General features: G+C 43.1%; 1 long non-coding RNA gene across 1 annotated transcript; it reads left to right on the top strand.

Moving 5' to 3' along the window:
• The first annotated feature begins 1,871 nt into the window (after window positions 1-1,871).
• On the top strand, window positions 1,872-4,709 carry LOC123189981 (uncharacterized). Its single transcript, XR_006496063.1, has 3 exons — window positions 1,872-2,679; window positions 3,186-3,274; window positions 4,595-4,709. It is a non-coding gene; the product is annotated as an uncharacterized lncRNA (long non-coding RNA).
• The last annotated feature ends 1,804 nt before the right edge of the window (window positions 4,710-6,513 follow it).

Below are 6,513 nucleotides of genomic sequence, written 5' to 3'. Positions count from 1 at the left end.
AAGGGCCACAAGTCACTCATACGTGAAAAAAAGCACGGTCAAACTCATTACCATGCGGTCAACCAATCCAATGGTTAGCAAAGAAAGTCAATGCCCATCCGACGACCATGAACGATGCGCACGGGGGAGCTCCGTGGAGGAGGGTCGGCTAGCATCCTTATAGGTTAGAATGGGTACCTCCAGATAGGAACATATGTAGACATGTGTGTGGATCCCAATGCGCATATTCTTGATGAAAACTATCCTTTAACCCTGTAGCGTCATGTGGCTTTATCAAAGTCAAGCCATTATTTGGGTTTATAACAAAACACATTCCATTTGACTTACAAATATATCAGCAGTGACATACTATTATTAGCAGTCATCTAAATACTCTACGGTTCCAGTGATAGATGAGATGGTCTATCAAATATGCATTGCTTTCTGTATTGCCTAGCCCCGCTTCGATTACATTGTTCTATTATAGTAAATGTTTATTCGCCTGTTGCGATAGCATATCTGATTGTTGATATTGTTTGACATGTATTCCGTGCACATAGTCACTTGGTTGTTTGATGCGTTCGTGCTCGTCCGCGGGATGGTGCAAGGCGCAACTCCAATGCGGTTCCTCACCGGTTGGACGGTGTTCAGGCGCAACCCCGGTGCTCACTGAGTACTGCCTCGGCTACAACCTCCCACGGTGAGGTAAAAAACGACTACGATCAGATTCCCTGGCTCCTCAGTGATTTGGGCCTCCTGGTCGTTAGATTCGTTTGCTTGATGTGATTCCGGCCATCGGATTGAGCAGTGGGATGACCTGCGCCGTCGGATCAATTCGTTGCTCCTGTCGCAATGAAAGTCACCGTTTCCCTGGGTTTCGCTTACTCCGCCGTTTTGAGCGTATTTCGCTGGCGTGTGGGGTTTCCGGCGTGTGGGCCGCCTTGTTCAGTGACTGTGGCTATGTGTTTTGGTTGTGTGGCCCGTGGGGCGCGTGGGCTGGCAAATATCTTGTGCCACCACAAGAAATAACGTGCCCCCGCAGAGGGTATTTTGGTCTTTTCATGTTTTGGCCTTGTGCGTGGTGGACGGTGGTTGGCCCGTGCGTGGATGAGGTGGGGGAGGGCACCGGCTTGCCCCTTTGTGCTCCCATTCGCCCTTTCTCTCTGAATCCCCTCTTCTCTCCCACAACCCTCTCTCTCGTGCTGGGGCGATGATGATTAGCCGTGGCTGGAAAAAAATGTGCCTTTGAGCAATCGAGGCACCTGTGGGTATCAAGTTGAATCCTCCCTCTTGTCTCTAGAATCCTTTTTGATCATGTGATACTTGTTGCTCTGTCCTTGGATGGTCATTCTTGTTGAGTGATAACCAGGGCAGCTCCACTGTATAAACAGATTGATCTGGTGATAAGAGACGGGGGTAGGTTATATGATCGAGGCAAGTTAGATCTGAGCCCACTACGCAATGAACCCTGGACCCTTTTATTTGTATTTAAAGGTGTTGCTTATTTATGCTCCACTGTTTATAGTCGTCTTATGTAAAGATTTCTTCTCTCTCATACGTTTATTGCATACGAGTTGTTCTTGATCTTTTATTGTTTGTTGTTGGTCCTTGATTTAATCTGGTTAAGAGTAAGCTGTACTTTGTTATACTAGAAAGACTCGCTCCCAACAAGTTATCGGAGCCGCTCTTGTTGCCTTGAGTTTGTATGGTAAAAATATGCCTTGGCACGAGGGTGCCGGTCCCAACGTTTTGGTCAGGCGAATACTAGAAAAACTCGCAGGTTCGGCCCTGGAGGTTCTCAGGTTCGACTCCGAGAGCTGCTCGCTTTTCGAGGAGCCCCTGGTGCATCGCTACCCGACCCCTTTTTTTGCTTCAATTTTGGTTGGGCTTCAGATTCGATCGTGGGTTGACCTGGGTCTGGGTGTGCCTCCTTCTCTTTGTGTTTGTGCTACAGGCGAGGATTGTGCTCGGAGAGGACCCACACGACGCTCCGCTCGCCGTCGTGGTGCACCTCTTTTGAAATTTCCCGAGATAGTTGATTGGTGCTACATGATACAGTTGTGAGTTCTCCAACATCTTCCATGTCCATAAACTATTGTTTATTTGTTGGTCTAATTATCTCTTGCTTATCAGTACGGAGACTACAATTTGTTCAGTCGTAAATAAGATGTCTAACTCCAAGTTGAAGTATTATCAGACTTTATTTTTTATAGTGTTTGATAAACCGGTGGTTTATAGTACCATGGGAATTTGTCTCATACGTAGTATGTGCTTCCTTATAAAAATATGCCAATCGTGTTGAAACAAGTAATTTATCTAGCTACACATGCCCTTTCTGATGCATTGCAGGTTTGCTATCAAACTCTCAAAAAGAAAGAACAACTTTATTTTGTTTTGTTGGGAAACCTTTCTGTAGTCACTACCTTGATAGAGACAACTATGTAATCGAGGATATATTTGGTGGGTTTTCAGGCAAAGCTTAGCGGATATTTTTATAGGTACAACGCTTGCTTTATGCTTTGATAACTTTAGATTCCTTTTGTTCTTTGGATTATCATAGCATACTCGTCTCTTCTAATCCTAGCAAGGGCATTCTTCATGTTTACAGATAGTTTGGCGCTCTCATGGTTCTTTTCGAGAGATTATTCTTCCGAGCATTATTTGGTAACCATCTACTGTAGATCATCTACTGCCCTTATGGTGAGTCATTAATGGTGCATGTTTTCCTGTTAGTTTCTCTGTGTGCCAATATCTGAATTTTAACCCTAACAATATACGGTACAATAGTCCCTTCTTTAGGTGATCTTCGGCTAGCTGCATGTTGTATATATCACCGCCAACTAATGTGCTCCAGGCTTTAGTGTTTTATAACATTAGGGGGAGTGACAGCTCTTGGATAGTGTAACGTTTATGATCATCCAATCACGGAGGAATATGTAGCACTACTACTCTTTCTTGACATGCTGAACCTGAATTCATGTAATCAAGTTACAGATGAATACACATCATACTTGCTCGCCAGACACTAAAAACCACATTTCTCATGGTGGTGTGTTCTTTGCCATACTGAACCTTAATCACATTTCACTTGGTGATGTGTTCTTTGTCATACTGAACCTGAATCAGATTTGTCTTGGCGTCCTGTTCTTTGGCATACTGAACCTGAATTTGAGTCTGACGGTGTTGAACATTGTGATGCATTTCAGACCTGAGCCCGCAGGAATCGATGCTGCTGCGTGACGTGGGGCCCATGCCCGACCCCGACGACGGCGGTCGACCATAACCTCCCTCTCCGGTGAGTGATCCCATCTCCTACCTCTGGCCCCCTCTCTTTCTCTTGTGCTGCTCTAGGTAGGTATACCATATGCTCTGTTATGTGCTTGCCTGTAGCCTTTTTTAGTTATTGAATAAACCATTGGAATAAACGCATCAAGAATTGAATAAACCATTGGAATAAAATACCTCTTTGTTCACTTTAAATATTGTACAGTCAACATGCATGATACCTCTCTGTATAATGTTATGATTATATTACCCGCTCTGAAACTAAACTTTGTTTGGTGGTTCAGCTAGCTAAGGTTGGGATTTTGATTTCTAACATGCATATCTGGCTTTTCCTCTATCATATTATATGGTCCGTCCTTCCAGTCCTAATTCAGAGCTTCACCGTTGGTCGAGGTGGCCGTTGTTTGTTTGCTTTTGTTTCTGTATCATCTGACATATCACAGTTGCTACTTGCAAGTGTGACTACTATCTCTGAGCTGTAAGATGCAACCCAAAACTGTATTTGTGTTGTGGCGTGATCATTGGATGGTGGATTAGCATCAGTGCCTAACTATGTCCATAGGATGTATAATTTGGATTGCATAGTTCAGTTTTGTATCTCAGTCTAAATTTGGATTGAAAATAATTCCTTGCAAAAACTGATGTGTTAGGAAACAAGCACATGTATAAGATATGTAGATGCAAATAATTCCTTGCAAAAACCTACAGAGAACTCATTAATGGATAAGTTCTATGGTGCATAGGGAGTATATGTAGGAAGAATAAATGGCTTGATTAAATCAAGGAAACACTTCTACTGAACACTTGTACACTACTATGGACGGACTATTTGAAACATCACATAATCAACTGTTCTTTTTATCTTGAAAGAACTATGCACCGCACTTGAATATTTTATCCTTTTGGGCGGTGATTCTATCCAAAGTCGCTGTTGTGACGTTGGTGAGCAACCTCGGGCACCACACTAGCCAAAGCCCCTATCATCGATCTGATTGTTATACTACTGATTGGTTTGGTTTGCAATGCTGGTGATAGTAGATAGATTTCCTTATATTATTTTACTTTTTATAGACATTGACTTCAGAAATTATTGCTCTGTAATGATAATATTCTTAGATTATTTCAGTTTTATTGGTTTGGAAAAAATGTGGCACTTCTGTGTTTTTTTAAATTTGATGCCACTTCTATAATTAAAACAATGACATTCCAATGCGTATGCTACTTCTTTGCTTCAAACTATAGCATGTGTTTTTAGTTTCACCGATTTTGCATTACGAAAGTCACCCACTCACCGATTCTGCTCGATCTCTTCCTCATTGGTGCTCGGCAGGAGAAGCTCAGGCTGCCACCACACAAAGGGAGAGGATCCCAAGATGAATCTATCCCTCCTTACTATCAATGACCCAACGACAGAGACAGCTACTTCGAGTCTAGGTGAGTAGCCGCCAGCCCTGCATTTCGAGCCTAGGTAACCAAGTTTGTGTCTACTTCTATGATTAGTTGCTTATGCTTCATGGTCTTTGTGAAACACAACATGATGCCTTGTTGGTTTCCTGGGCAAGGCCTTTTGGGACCGATCTCTCTAGCGTTAAAGAAAGCAAGATTGATGCTCTGTTTTCTCTATTTTTGTTGGGTTGGAGCAGAGTGGGTTACCGATCCCATATGCCAGTATATAGGAAGAACAAAAAACTTTAGTTGATTTACCTTTTAACCTAAATTTATATAGGAAACTTATACTAACCTTTATCTCAGTTAGTTGCACCAGCTTGCATGTATTTCAGTTGTGGCTCCTTTATTCTAAGTTAGCTGCATCAGCTTGCAGTTATTAGTGTTCTTCCATGCCTACTTACATGAGTGTGTCACTTATATTGTTTATGGTGTATGCAACCTGATCATTGTACAACCATTGTTGCCTATCAATAAATTTTGGGGTAATGGAGACATTGATCATCTTTCTCGGACAATATATGGTTTGACTTCTTGTTGTTACATTTTTGTTTGCGTCAGAATTATAACATGTATTTGGTTATTGCAACAGGTAGATTATTTACCCCCTAATTCCCTTTACTTTTGTTTGATACTATGTACATATCAATGTTTAGTCACTTGAATTCAGAACAAAGATATGATACACCGGACACGAAAGAAAGGAGTAGATAGATATACAGATTCAGATGATATAGTTTCTGTAGATGCGAAGCACGGAAGTTCTAGGTAAAAGTGAATCTGTTAGGGGGGGAAACGAAGGCTTGCGTGCCTATTAGTTATTTATTTTTTGTTTTATCATTGTCGGCACCTTATCTATCTGTAACATGTGTGACCTGTGCAACTGCAAAAGTATTGGGCAATAAAAATTCTGTGTAACACATGTTTTGTATGCACTCTGCCTATGCTTAGTATAGAAACTATGCATGGATGTTACTCTCTTTTTTGTGGCCTTGTGTAGAACAACAACAACAACAACAAAGCCTTTAGTCCGAAACAAGTTGGGGTAGGCTAGAGGTGAAACCCATAAGATCTCGCAACCAACTCATGGCTCTGGCACATGGATAGCAAGCTTCCACGCACCCCTGTCCATAGCTAGCTCTTTGTCGATACTCCAATCCTTCAGGTTTCTCTTAACGGACTCCTCCCATGTCAAAATCGGTCGACCCCGCCCTCTCTTGACATTCTCCGCACGCTTTAGCCGTCCGCTATGCACTGGAGCTTCTGGAGGCCTGCGCTGAATATGCCCAAACCATCTCAAACGATGTTGGACAAGCTTCTCCTCAATTGGTGCTACCCCAACTCTATCTCGTATATCATCATTCCGGACTCGATCCTTCCTCGTGTGGCCACACATCCATCTCAACATACGCATCTCCGCCACACCTAACTGTTGAACATGTCGCCTTTTAGTCGGCCAACACTCCGCGCCATACAACATTGCGGGTCGAACCGCCGTCCTGTAGAACTTGCCTTTTAGCTTTTGTGGCACTCTCTTGTCACAGAGAATGCCAGAAGCTTGGCGCCACTTCATCCATCCGGCTTTGATTCGATGGTTCACATCTTCATCAATACCCCCATCCTCCTGCAACATTGACCCCAAATACCGAAAGGTGTCCTTCCGAGGTACCACCTGGCCATCAAGGCTAACCTCCTCCTCCTCACAGCTAGTAGTACTGAAACCGCGCATAACTCTAAGCCTAAGCCTAAACCTCCTCCTCCTCACAGCATGTACTCGGTTTTAGTTCTACTAAGCCTAAACCC

The sequence above is a fragment of the Triticum aestivum genome, chromosome 2A (assembly GCF_018294505.1).
Source record: "Triticum aestivum cultivar Chinese Spring chromosome 2A, IWGSC CS RefSeq v2.1, whole genome shotgun sequence".
NCBI classification, from domain to species: Eukaryota; Viridiplantae; Streptophyta; class Magnoliopsida; order Poales; family Poaceae; genus Triticum; species Triticum aestivum.
The sequence above is the reverse complement of the archived record's forward strand: the minus strand, read 5'-3'. Positions and strand labels throughout refer to the sequence as shown.